The following is a 15304-nucleotide window of genomic DNA, read 5'->3' on the forward strand; positions in this document are numbered from 1 at the left end:
CACTCTCAATGCCAGTTTAAGCATGTAAATTCGGAGACTCCTAGCCGTTAGTCTGACCAAATTAAGACAATTATGAGCCTCAAATGGCCTGACAAGTTGATATTTTAGTAATGGAGAAAGACAAACTGAGATGCTCAAAACCCAAAAACGTTTTATCAGTCACGGGCAGTTTTAATGCATGATGATTTACATAACTTGACGTTTTAATTTCTATGTGGTCCCCACTATATTATTAATATTTCTATTTACGTAATTACTATTTCTTTACCTTGTATAAGTTGACCATCTGTTTACGTTATAAGTTAAGATTAATTAGTTTGTTCGACTTAATGTATCCCTATTCTTAAACGACAAAACCCAAACCTTTAAGTATCAAGTTACTATTTCTTTTAACTATCTGTTTACGTTATTATATGATTTTTACGTACGTAAGAACAGTAAGATTAATAAGACAGTTATTTTAATTAATTAAAATCAGTAAATTAATTTTTGTTAGCTTAATCTTATCAAACCAATTCGATTTAAGGTCCTTCAAGAAAAGAGCGTACTAATTCTTCAATACCGGCAACGCACTCGCGAGTCCTCTGGCATTGAGAGTGTCCATGGGCGGCGGTATCACTTAACATCAGGTGAGCCCCCTGCCCGTTTGCCTGTTCTATAAAAAAAAGAGACAGACTTGATTGCATTGCAAAAACAACAGGACTTGAATATTTTACCATTAGAATGAGTAACATAGGCTCATCTATACGATGGCTTTAGACTATTATCAAGCAGAGGGTACTGAACAACTACTTATCTAAAATCATGAAGCAGAAAGCTCACACCGAAAGAATTTGTAACAAGAGTATTTAATTTATTACAATAAGTTCAGCTAATCTAACACAACATTGATTGATTTCAATTTTTGTTTTATCAATTCCAAAACATTAATTCCAAAACATCAATTCCACGGAAACGGTCTGTCGAAAGGCCAATTTTTGAATGGCTTTCCACAATTTTTACAATCGTCCGTGTACACATCATGTGTTGTTGTGGAATTCCGCGTTTCGAATTTAAAAACGGATCCCTGGGAGATATTAATCTGTGTGTCACCTATTCTAATTTCAAATCTGTTCCCTTTAGATTTTGGTTTTTTCTTTTCTTTCTTTTTCGTCTTTGGTTTCTTGCTTTTCTTCCTCTTGCCTTTTAAAAGGTTATTGCCAAATATTTTTGTAAATTCGTCCCTCGCTGCAATTTCGTGCGGTCGGACATAATCTATTTCTTCGGATATTATATTTGTCAGTGAACTAAGCGATTGAATAGGTAAAATCATGGCTAAAAAAATATAATTTTCATTTATAAATACTATCAGTGTCATTACATAGAATTTGAACACTTTAAAAACTTACCAAATAATAAAAGAATATTCATGTTTGTTGGTTTTTACCATCGCACTACTGCTACAACAGCATTACAAATAATGATTCAAAGTGTTAATTGATTAGAGAAATCGATTAAAAACACAACGACCAAAACGGAAAATCGAATATTCTTTATTCGACTAAAAAACTTTATAATCTCTGAAAGAAGTAATTTCCACCGCTCCAAACTCTTTTTAAATAAAATAAACCAGAGGAACTACCTTATAGGGTCCTGGGTCTCTCATTTCTGCTTCGTGATCATCCGTGAATCCAATTGGCAAGTACATTATCAGCCTTCTGTGCCTGACACATGCCTTGGGTCTAAGTCAAGCCAGTTTCCTCACGATGCATTCCTTCGTACGAGTGGCCAGCTGGGGATCAAACCTACGGCCTCCGGGATGAGAGCTGCACGCTGAAGCCATCCTTGCAAGCATTGGACACGATCTCACCAGAGCGCGTGGAGAGGTGGACCCAAGCGTCTCGCGTGTCGGGAAACGGTTGAGGCCCGGCTGCCCCCATCCCGCCTTAGGCGATTGTTGTCACCTTGGGGTTTTATTCCTGATTGGGTCCTACATACTAGGTGGTAGGTGCTTTCCCCCAAGTAATAGGTGATCAGCCTTCTGTGCCTGACACAGAGTCAACTTTGGGGTTGAGATGTTTTCTTCCACAGTACGACGGTCAGTTACGCATATAGGAAAGAACCTTTTGCCATACTGGCGTTAGAACCTTTGGGTTGATGACCTATAGTCAAGGGGCTAGATAAACACTAGGTGTAAGTGCAGTTAAAGGACTTGGCGTAAAGTTTCTTACCAGTACCTATTCTACACCCGATGAGAGACGGGCCATTTGCGCTAGGACTCATTTCCGAGCCACCGTGACCACTTTAACTTTTTATAAATCTTACTTGCTCATAAATCTGGCAAAATATTAAACTTGACCCAGCCCCATTGTAACCAGCCAAATGAGGTATTTGCGTACCAACTCATTCTAGAAAAGGGTGTACTGATTCTTAAAACGTATATGTACACGAACGTCTAGTAATGCATAAGTCAGACCATGGTCGGCATCAGTAACCATCAGGTGAGCCCGTTCTTCAAAACAAATATATATTTTTTATTCTGATAAGAAGCATATTGGATTCTATTATTTTCTATAGAACAGGGGGCAAACGGGCAGGAGGCTCATCTGAATGTTAAGTGATACCGCCTCCCATGGACACTCTCAATGCCAGAGGGCTCGCGAGTGTGTTGCCGGCCTTTTAAGAATTGGTATGTTCTTTTCATGAAGGACCCTAAGTCTATCAAACAATCAATATTTTATTATTATTTAAAGCATAATGATGAGCAGTGTTGGTACCGGGGATCGGGCTGTGCAGCAATATACTTTATATGTGGGCATTTTACACGCGCCCAGTGAAGGAGACCATGTATACCTTGATCCAAAAAGTCTGCTGAAATCATCAGCTAATTTTATAAAAAGCAAATACCTGACGCATGGACCTGACAAGGCATCGCCACAGTGGGTTTTTCGAAATTGCTTTTTGTTTTAAAATTACAGAATAAATCACCACCGGTCCAGGGAAAGACGGTGTAAGCACTTCAATACCTTGGTAACTTCATTGTATTGCATTCTTCATTCTATAGTTTATCCAAAGTTTTTGTGAGATCACAGATAACAACTATACTAATATAGAGGTAAACAAGTTTTTATAATGTATACAAAAATAAGATGTTTGGTAAAATCATTATTTATTTAAAGTTAAAAATATTAAACACCCCGGAGTCCAATATCCTTTGAACCAATGGAATTTCTTTAGAAGCATCATCGTCATCATCATCTCTATTATGAAATGAATACTCGAACGTTACCCCTAAAAGTTAAAAACATTAAAACATTTACCGCACTCAGCGGTTCCATCATATACTCTGTATTTATTTATTCCACAACATTTTTCTATTTAACAGTTATTACTAATGCAACAGAACGACACAATAATACCCACACCGATTAACTTACACAAAAAACATTAAAAACATATATTTTAATATCTAAAATATACCTATATGTGCAATTCACACGTGATAGAAGTGAAACCTTCAAAAACAAAGTTTTTATAATTAATCATCTTTTAATTAATCTAAATTTGTTAAATTTTTCATTAAAAATGATATTTTATTGATAAATTTTAATTTATTGGTGTAATATTTTAAATAAAAAATAATAATTTTTAATTTAACAAAAACTAAATCAACGAAAGTTTGAAATTCGATTAAATGAAAAAGCGGCAGTAAAAAGAAGCTGTATAATGCCTCCTATCTCATTTTCTCCCAGGTTAAATCTTATAAATTTATGTTTCCGTCTCTTTTTACTGTCGCATTTTCCATTGCATCCGGTTTGAAATTACGATTCTAAAGAAGTATCTCTATCTATCTCATTTTCTCCCACGTTAAATCTTATGAATTTCTGGTTCTGTCTTTTTTACTGTCGCCTTTTCCGTTGCATGCGGTTTGAAATCACATCGATTCTAAAGAAGTTTCACTTCAATAATAACACAAAGAACTCTAATGAACTGGGCAAGAGTACAAACAAATAGGTCTTCATATCTATGTATACCTATTAATAATAATATACAGAATTTATATTTCTGTATATTATTTGTATTGCTCGCGTGAGTTTTTGTATAGCGTTATGCATTCAGTAAATATTATTATTAACGCAATAAAATAATAATAAGGGAATGGTGCCCTAGACATAAAACGAGAAGTAAAGGTAGACTACATCGTAGATGGGAAGATGATATTAAAAAGGTGGCAGGAGCCACATGGATGAGGAAAGCAAGAGATAGATCTTTGTGGAGAACACTTGGGGAGGCCTATGCTGAAAAGCAAGACAATCAAGAAACCGGTGTCTAATACGAAATAATATGATAATATTTACATTTACCTTAACCAAATTTCGTTAATAAGTATAAGTAGTATAGTACCTGGATGGCCGAGCTTTGCTCGGTATTTTTTTTTATAAATTGTGTTTTTTGGAAATTATAGTTAAGTACGAATTACATACTAATAAAATGATGATATGAATAATATAGAATATATATACTGGAATAGCTTTAGTGATGTTGTGTCATTAAAGCAATTTAAAAAAAAATTGTATTATTATTCGCCGATAGATGTCAGGATGATTTATTTTTCAGTTTAAATTGGGACTACTCAAACACCACCTTTTTGTTATTTTCTATCATTTATTCCAAGCTAGATATATTTATTGCCCCCGAAACCCCCCCCCCATACTAAATTTCATGAAAATCGTTGGAACCGATCCCAAAGTTAAAGTAGAAATAAGATAAAATGTAACTTACAAGATTGTTAATAAAGGCTATATTTATTTATTCAGTAAATAGGATTTTAAATTAAGATACTTTTGATAGATATGAAGATATTGATGTCTCCAATAAAACTATTGTAAATTGCTGTATTGACAATAGTTTTAGCAGGAAAAAGGAATTTTTAATGTCTATTTCACATATGTACCAACTGTATCATTATTCTACACAATTGTTCAATAGTTCTATAGTAATCAGGGATAAGGTTTCAAAAGTGAAAGAATGCAGAAACTTGCTGATTAAATAAAAAATCAATCCTTCTTCTTCTTCACAATATTAGTTTACATAATCCGTATGACCGTTTTGACTTAGCACAAAGAGATGGTGTTTGATTTTAAATTAATTAATTCATTCAATTCACATTACACATTCAGACTTTAATTCACACAATGCAAATTTATATGTATATGTACAGAAAAGCTGCTTTCAAAAGGACAATTAAAGCGTATAAGTTTTAATTAGTTGAATTTTAGAAATTAGAGAAAAATTACATGGATAAACCTGAAAAACCATTTCATCCTGGAAAAGCGAAAAGTCTGTATCAGATAGTGTAGCAAAATGTTTCATATGTTGCTAGTTATTAATGAGGTAGGCTAAGTAAATGACAATCAGGCGAAACAAAGTTCGCGAGGTTGCGCGCTGGATGTGCTTAAATTCAGTTACTAAAGAAAATGTTTTTACCAAAACTCTGTGTCTCCTCCGTTGTTGTTTCAATCTTATAGGTTCTTGTTGACCTTGGTTTTGGTGGCCTTGGTTTTGGTGGCCTAGGTTTTGGTGGCTTTGGTTTTGGTGCTCTAGGTCTGATTCGCTTGAGTTTATATTGATCAGAGAACGGAAACACATTTAGTGCGACTGGATAGTTTAAATTCAAAAAACTATTTGCTTCACTTAAACTCTTTCTATTATCAATCTGTCTATCTTTATTAGATTCTTCTGAGGAAATACTACTATCCTTTTTAACATTAGCATTTTTAGCATTATCTTTATCTTCAATGTTAAGTCGTAATATATCAGGTCTTATCAGTACCACATCGTCAATATATCTTGATTCAGAATCTTTGTGTTGCACCTGATATCCTGGTATTATTCCTTTTCGTGGCACATAATTCACACCTTCATTTGAGCTTTTTATATATTGACAATTTACTGATAATACTGAAACATGGTCCCAATTTGTAAGATTATTAATTGTAGTTTTATTTTCACTCACGCAACAACCTTCATTATAGTAGGGAAATCAAGATGCTAAATGGGGATTTACTCGAGCGTCATAGAGACCAATTGAGTTCCGAAGCTTAGACAATAATAAGAAAAAAATGTTATATAATGTATACCGTTTCATCGGTGGGTGGCAGGGCTATAGATTTATAAAAATGTAAAAAAAACTGTGCCGTGGGCAAACTCGAGCGCGTCAGTGCAATTGATAGCATCAAAGTCCTACTGTTCCACAGTTCTACGTATTTTAATAATGTACGTATGTTAAAGTTATTGTTTGCATATTGGGGGTGCGTGGTTGAAAATGAGAAAAAAAATTCATCGAGCGCGTCAGATTTTCTGATGTTAAGTGAACTTAAAAAACGATCCCATCTACAAAATCTGATGATTTTTGTGTAACGCAAACTCGCACTCATTATTAGATAGTGCTAAAAACTCGCTATTTTGAAATACTCAAGTGCTTCAGATTAAGATATATACAGTTTATCTTTAAGATCGAGGCATTCGGAAGAATTAGATTAACTCTGGATGAATTCGAATAATTTTAAAATGGAAATAGCAAAAAGTCTATGTTGTTCAAGTAGAACTTGTATTTATTATATAATAATTATAAAAAATCCTCAATCGGAAGAACCGACGACATTCTAAAATATATATATATATATTTCTAATGTATATTTTATTGGTTTTTGCAAAGTAGTTTGACCACAAAATACACAGTTTATTTATTTATTTATACTAACTAATTTAGGCATCATGCACATGCGGCTATAAACTTTATGGACGAATTATTCTTACTACGGCTTGTAGAAATCGTCAGATTATATATTTTTCGTCATTCTTGATCGAGTATTTACCGTGTCAATACCACGTACAGATTTAAATGCGTTTAATAATAAAAATTTATTTATGACAGAAATATGGTGATACAATTTTTCAAACGCGACACTAAAGAACTACTGCTTGCTACTAATAATTACAATTATTCCGTGGTACATGCAAATTTTAATTTTTTTTTAACTACAGCGTGCGACTTTTATCCCTGGGGTCGTAGAAACGCGGCTATGCAGCAATGGACTTAATGGGCACCTTTAACACTCGAAGGAAAACGTCGTGAGGAAACCAACTCGAATTAATGCAAAAAATCAACAATGTGTCAGGCACAGGAGGCTTATCACCTAATTGTCTATAAGACTAACGAATCGTGAAACAGATTCAAAATTCTAATCATTTGAGGCCCAGACTTAAATATGTTGTAGCACCATTGATTTATTTATTTTTTATTTAGATGCTATTACTTTTAGTATTCCCTAGTCTTTCTTCTTCTGCGCTCAACGAGAGTTGCTACCTAACCAGAGAATTTATGGAAGAGGCTTATGGCGTTAGTTCAGTTTAATAGTGGCTTAGTTAAATAAATTAAATCAGAATTAGTCTAGTATTAAATAATTTTTGTTTGTTTGTATTTCTTTGGCTATATTCTCAGTGTATTTGTTGGTAATTATATATAATTTATGTTAGCTGTAGGAGTACTAAATAAATAAATAGGATTTGATTTTAACCAAACACACCCGTAAATGTTTAAAAAACCTTAAAAATCATAAATATCCTTAGAATTGGAGAAAATTACATATTTTGTAAATATTTGAAAAATAAACCTCACCAAGCAATAAAACGGGCAGCATTTCTGTTAATGTATGCGATTAAAATGCGGAAAAATTGATTTCATCTCAATCAACCAACCATGTTAATGAGTTAAGTGGTGTAATATTTAAAACAATTTGTTATGGGGTTTTTCATGTAAAATAACACAAAATTATCAAATGATTATGAACGGAACCACAATCATGTTTCTTTTTTATATATTTTCTAGATTCCCCGACAATGTAGTCGTCGGAGGTATTAAATAGCTTGTACGTAAATGGTATTGGTAGCTCGGATGAACTACTACCTATTTACTTTTTGTATGACCTTTACAGCAAATCCCGATGCCTCTTAATTTAATGTTGAACATTATTTCCTTTAAATTCGTCTCCGTTACTTTATTCCCATAGCTAGCTCAGTGTTAAACCTATCGTATCCATATATAGGACAGTCGGTCAGAGCATTTGTGTAACGCAAACTCGCAGTCCTTATTAGATAGTGCTAAAAACTCGCTATTTTGAAATACTCAAGTGCTTCAGATTAAGATATATACAGTTTATCTTTAAGATCGAGGCATTCGGAAGAATTAGATTAACTCTGGATGAATTCGAATAATTTTAAAATGGAAATAGCAAAAAGTCTATGTTGTTCAAGTAGAACTTGTATTTATTATATAATAATTATAAAAAATCCTCAATCGGAAGAACCGACGACATTCTAAAATATATATATATATTTCTAATGTAAATTTTATTGGTTTTTGCAAAGTAGTTTGACCACAAAATACACAGTTTTATTTATACTAACTAATTTAGGCATCATGCACATGCGGCTATAAACTTTATGGACGAATTATTCTTACTACGGCTTGTAGAAATCGTCAGATTATATATTTTTCGTCATTCTTGATCGAGAATGGCAAGATGATGTTTTTTTACAACTTCATCCATCTTATCTAATAAGTAATAAGTAATTTAACAATCAACATTTTATTATTATTTAAAGCATAATGATGAGCAGTGTTGGTACCGGGGATCGGGCTGTGCAGCAATATACTTTATATGTGGGCATTTTACACGCGCTCAGTGAAGGAGACCATGTATACCTTGATCCAAAAAGTCTGCTGAAATCATCAGCTAATTTTATAAAAAGCAAATACCTGACGCATGGACCTGACAAGGCAGCGCCACAGTGGGTTTTTCGAAATTGTTTTAAAATTACAGAATAAATCACCACCGGTCCAGGGAAAGACGGTGTAAGCACTTCAATACCCTGGTAACTTCATTGTATTGCATTCTTCATTCTATAGTTTATCCAAAGGTTTTGTGAGATCACAGATAACAACTATACTAATATAGAGGTAAACAAGTTTTTATAATGTATACAAAAATAAGATGTTTGGTAAAATCATTATTTATTTAAAGTTAAAAATATTAAACACCCCGGAGTCCAATATCCTTTGAACCAATGGAATTTCTTTAGAAACATCATCGTCATCATCATCTCTGGGTGGTCTATTATCTTGACTATGAAATGATAAATCTAACGTTACCCCTAAAAGTTAAAAACATTAAAACATTTACTGCACTCAGCGGTTCCATCATATACTCTGTATTTATTTATTCCACAACATTAAAAGAAATGTAAAGATAAAATGTAACTTACAAGATTGTTAATAAAGGCTATATTTATTTAATCAGTAAATAGGATTTTAAATTAAGATACTTTTGATAGATATGAAGATATTGATGTCTCCAATAAAACTATTGTAAATTGCTGTATTGACAATAGTTTTAGCAGGAAAAAGGAATTTTTAATGTCTATTTCACATATGTACCAACTGTATCATTATTCTACACAATTGTTCAATAGTTCTATAGTAATCAGGGATAAGGTTTCAATAGTGAAAGAATGCAAAAAATTCTGATTAAATAAAAAATCAATCCTTCTTCTTCTTCATAATATTAGTTTACATAATCCGTATGACCGTTTTGACTTAGCACAAAGAGATGGTGTTTGATTTTAAATTAATTCGTTATATAGGATTTAATGGCTGATATTACATAACATTACACATTCAGACGTTAATTCACACAATGCAAATTTATATGTATATGTACAGAAAAGCTGCTTTCAAAAGGACAATTAAAGCGTATAAGTTTTAATTAGTTGAATTTTAGAAATTAGAGAAAAATTACATGGATAAACCTGAAAAACCATTTCATCCTGGAAAAGCGAAAAGTCTGTATCAGATAGTGTAGCAAAATGTTTCATATGTTGCTAGTTATTAATGAGGTAGGCTAAGTAAATGACAATCAGGCGAAACAAAGTTCGCGAGGTTGCGCGCTGGATGTGCTTAAATTCAGTTACTAAAGAAAATGTTTTTACCATAAGCCCGTGTCTTCTTGTTGGTTTTGGTGGTAGACCACCAAGACCTAGAGGGCTGAATCGCTTGAGTTTATATTGATCAGAGAACGGAAACACATGTAGTGCGACTGGATCGTTTAAATTCAAAAAACTATTTGCTTCACTTAAACTCTTTCTATTATCAATCTGTCTATCTTTATTAGATTTTTCTGAGGAAATACTACCATCCTTTTTAGCATTATCTTTATCTTCAATGTTAAGTCGTAATATATCTGGTCTTATCAGTACCACATCGTCAATATATCTTGATTCAGAATCTTTGTGTTGCACCTGATATCCTGGTATTATTCCTTTTCGTGGCACATAATTCACACCTTCATTTGAGCTTTTTATATATTGACAATTTACTGATAATACTGAAACATGGTCCCAATTTGTAAGATTATTATGCGTCATAGAGACTAATTGAGTTTCGAATGTTAGACAATAATAAGAAAAAAATGTTATATAATGTATACCGTTTCATCGGTGGGTGGCGGGGCTATAGATTTATAAAAATGTAAAAAAACTGTGCCGTGGGCAAACTCGAGCGCGTCAGTTATTTATAGCATCAAAGTCCTACTGTCCCACAGATCTATGTATTTTAATAATGTACGTATGTTAAAGTTATTGTTTGCATATTGGGGGTGCGTGGTTGAAAATGAGAAAAAAAATTCATCCAGCGCGTCAGATTTTCTGATGTTAAGTGAACTTAAAAAACGATCCCTTCTAAAAATCTGATGATTTTTGTGTAACGCAAACTCGCACTCATTATTAGATAGTGCTAAAAACTATTTTGAAATACTCAAGTGCTTCAGAATAAGATATATACAGTTTATCTTTAAGATCGAGGCATTTGGAAGAATTAGATTAATTCTGGAAGAATTTGCCTAATTTTAAAATGGAAATAGCAAAAAGTCTATGTTGTTCAAGTAGATATTGTATTTATTATATAATAATTATAAAAAATCCTCAATCGGAAGAACCGACGACATTCTAAAATATATATACATTTTTCTTAGACCAGTGTCGATAATTTTTGAAACCAAAAAAAATTACAGTAGGATGAAACCCATTAGAAATGCAGGGGAATATGATCAAAATGAAAGGAAAAATAAATTACGGTCGATCCGAGTTCGGGAAGTGGGAGGGGGGTGACTTTTAAGGGGGAAAAATTGTTTATCTTGATTTCCAGTGAAACTACCAGTCCTATGGAAAAAAGTTAAATGGCAAAGTTGTAGGTCATAAAAAGATCTACAACTTTGGTATTTACAATTTTTTCACATAACCTCAAAATTTAGGTGAAAAATTCAAAAAACCAAGTTTTTGGTTTTTTATTTATATCTTTTTTAAAAAGTTTTTTTTTCTACGAAATTTGGTGAAAACTTACCTTATTATGTCCCAAATATACTGTAATTTATTTGATTAAAAATATTTATTTTTTCGCCTCATTTTAACTTAATATCAAAAAAGCACCCTAATTTTCAATCGAAAATTCTGACGTCAAAATTTCAGCTTTTATCAAAAAGTTTGGGGGCTTTTTGTTCGTTGAAATATCTACTTTCTGATGGTGTAAAAAAAATTATACATTACCATAGGAAATATTATTAGAAAATGCAAAAAATTGAAAAAACCTCAAATTCGAAAATTTTCTTTTAATTATGTACAATTTTGAGGTATTTATTAAAATTTACACTTTAATTACTCAAAAAACGTAAGATTTCATGCTTCATTGATAAACGAAAAAATTGCAAATTAAAATATACTTCTATAATTAACAAACAAATAAGTTAATAAAGTTAATATTTAATAAGACATCTACAATATTTTGAAAAAGTTGTAGAATCTTCTGTAAATAATATTTGTAGATGCCTATTTATTGCTGTTTTAAGATAATTTATATACCTGAGTGACCTTCGGTGAATTTTAGCCCAGTGTAAGTTATTTCATTGAGAAGTGGGGATGGACCTAGGAGGATCTGGGCCTTACTGCTACCTGCTATTTCGTAGCAGCTGTAAAAACCGTTAGCCAGTATTCGAGATACAGAGTAGTGTACAACATCGTTTTTAAAAATACACCTGCAGGCTGAGTTACTCTAAGTGATTTGTGAGAAATTTACTTTATTCAAAGAAAAATTCAAAATTCACCGAAGGTCACTCAGGTATATAAATTATCTTAAAACAGCAATAAATAGGCATCTACAAATATTATTTGCAGAAGATTCTACAACTTTTTCAAAATATTGTAGATGTCTTATTAAATATTAACTTTATTAGCTTATTTGTTTGTTAATTATAGAAGTATATTTTAATTTGCAATTTTTTCGTTTATCAATGAAGCATGAAATCTTACGTTTTTTGAGTAATTAAAGTGTAAATTTTAATAAATACCTCAAAATTGTACATAATTAAAAGAAAATTTTCGAATTTGAGGTTTTTTCAATTTTTTGCATTTTCTAATAATATTTCCTATGGTAATGTATAATTTTTTTACACCATCAGAAAGTAGATATTTCAACGAACAAAAAGCCCCCAAACTTTTTGAAAAAAGCTGAAATTTTGACGTCAGAATTTTCGATTGAAAATTAGGGTGCTTTTTTGATATTAAGTTAAAATGAGGCGAAAAAATAAATATTTTTAATCAAATAAATTACAGTATATTTGGGACATAATAAGGTAAGTTTTCACCAAATTTCGTAGAAAAAAAAAACTTTTTAAAAAAGATATGAATAAAAAACCAAAAACTTGGTTTTTTGAATTTTTCACCTAAATTTTGAGGTTATGTGAAAAAATTGTAAATACCAAAGTTGTAGATCTTTTTATGACCTACAACTTTGCCATTTAACTTTTTTCCATAGGACTGGTAGTTTCGCCGGAAATCAAGATAAACAATTTTTCCCCCTTAAAAGTCACCCCCCTCCCACTTCCCGAACTCGGATCGACCGTAATTTATTTTTCCTTTCATTTTGATCATATTCCCCTGCATTTCTAATGGGTTTCATCCTACTGTAATTTTTTTTCATTTTTTACTATTTTTGAAGGCTTCGGCACTGGTCTAAATCTGACGCGCTCGAGAATCTGATCCTTTATCCTTGACGGGCGGCCGTATATATGGAACTGATATTTGGTAGAGGTACTTAACTACGTACACCGTATCCTGTATATTAGTATTAGTATTTACCATGTCAATACCACGTACAGATTTAAATGCGTCTAATAATAAAAAATTATTTATGACAGAAATATGGTGATACAATTTTTCAAACGCGACACTAAAGAACTACTGTGTTCTGGGTATAGTTACAATTATTCCGTGGTACATGCATACTAAATAAATAAATAGGATTTGATTTTACCCAAACACACCCGTAAATGTTTAAAAAACCTTAAAAATCATACATATCCTTAGAATTGGAGAAAATTACATATTTTGTAAATATTTGAAAAATAAACCTCACCAAGCAATAAAACAGGCAGCATTTCTGTTAACGTATGCGATTAAAATGCGGAAAAATTGATTTCATCTCAATCAACCAACCATGTCAATGAGTTAAGTGGTGTAATATTTAAAACAATTTGTTATGGGGTTTTTCATGTAAAATAACACAAAATTATCAAATGATTATGAACGGAACCACAATCATGGTTCTTTTTTATATATTTTCTAGATGATTTCCCGACAATGTAGTCGTCGGAGGTATTAAATAGCTTACGTAAATGGTATTGGTAGCTCGGATGATAAAACACTACTACCTATTTACTTTTTGTATGACCTTTACAGCAAATCCCGATGCCTCTTGATTTAATGTTGAACATTATTTCCTTTAAATTCGTCTCCGTTACTTTATTCCCATAGCTTGCTCAGTGTTAAACCTATCGTTAACCTATAAATATATTGGACAGTCGGTCAGAGCATGTAACACCGTCTCCTTATCCGTATCGCCAAGGACTAGACAGCGCAATCATGTTATGGCTTTTGTTTATCCTACGACAACCTATTTTATTTGGTATTTTATTAAATATATAGACACCCAAGTGCGGTGCAGTGTTGGCCTTCAGCGTACCATTATCATCCATGAGGACGTAGGTTCGATCCCCGGCTGTACACTATTGGACTTTCTTTCTATTTGCGCATTTCACATTCTCTCGAACCGTGAAGAGTGAGAAGAATGTGTGGTAGGAAAACTCTCTAAAGAGCGTATCATCGTTCCAGTCGTTGCCAATATGAGTAGTTCAGAAACAGAAACACTCGGTGCTTCAAGAGCATAAAACCATTGCCAGTGGCTTTTTTCCCAACCAATACAACCAGTATTTTGCATCTATTGGATCAGAATGTGATGAAAAGACTAAAGGGTCACAATACAAGGAATTTGTCGTTTAATATGATACAAGCAGTTAATTTCATATTGAAAGTCTGGAAAGAAGTAACAGCAGCGGTTATGCAGAATTCTTTTCGACACGCTGGATTGTATAACGGTACCTAAAAAACTATAAAACAAATGTTGGCATAGCAAAATGTTTAGAATAATTTACCTGTTGATAGTAATAAAATAAGTAATTATTCTAAATGGCTCAATTTTTGTTTTCGCTTCCTATAACGAAAGGAGATGCAAGGTCCTTTCAAATTCCTTATAAAGAATATATAGTCTGTTTTGACACTGTTGTGTGAGTGTTTCGTTTGATAATATGGATGATAGCTATAAGATTAATAGTGTATTGTTACGAGCTAGGGGATCGGATAGAAACTGCCGTCGATTTCTTCAAGGGTTTATTTCAATCAAATCTATGAGGAATTCGTTGACCCCTCTTCGTAACAGTATAAATAAATAAATGGTGCTTATCTACAAAAATATATTAACTTCGTAAAAAAAAAAATATATATATATTGATACGAAGACGGGTCAACTGCAATGTTTTTAGATTTTTCTACTAGTTAGAGAACTTTTCAGCATGCTGAAATATGATTTATGACCTTTTCAGGAGAGTGTCAATAACATATTAGAAAATCGTAATTATACATAATGTTACCCTATTTTCAGGAAAGTGAAAGACCCGTTCTCAGGTGTATTCAGGCCTGGTTATACCCCTTTGATGAAGGAATATTCTAGATCGAATTTTCTTGGTGTGGGAGAAGGACGGTATGATACGCGAGAGAAAGAGGAAGATCGGAACCTTCTCGAAGCTAGACCGAGCACTCTTGAACGGCGTACGAGCGGGACGGAGCAGTGTGCGATAGAGATAGCGAGTACGCACGTTAT

General features: G+C 32.6%; 1 protein-coding gene and 1 long non-coding RNA gene across 5 annotated transcripts in view; both read right to left on the reverse strand.

Moving 5' to 3' along the window:
* LOC110992655 (WD repeat-containing protein 7) overlaps window positions 1-15304 on the reverse strand; it is a 116302-nt gene that overhangs the window by 57515 nt on the left and 43483 nt on the right. The gene's annotated exons all lie outside the window — the stretch shown is intronic.
* On the reverse strand, window positions 9088-13563 carry LOC123690551. Its single transcript, XR_006751175.1, has 3 exons — window positions 13505-13563; window positions 10030-10424; window positions 9088-9195 (listed from the first exon to the last, which is right to left on the reverse strand). It is a non-coding gene; the product is annotated as an uncharacterized LOC123690551 (long non-coding RNA).

The sequence above is a fragment of the Pieris rapae genome, chromosome Z (genome assembly GCF_905147795.1).
Source record: "Pieris rapae chromosome Z, ilPieRapa1.1, whole genome shotgun sequence".
Classification (NCBI taxonomy): Eukaryota; Metazoa; Arthropoda; class Insecta; order Lepidoptera; family Pieridae; genus Pieris; species Pieris rapae.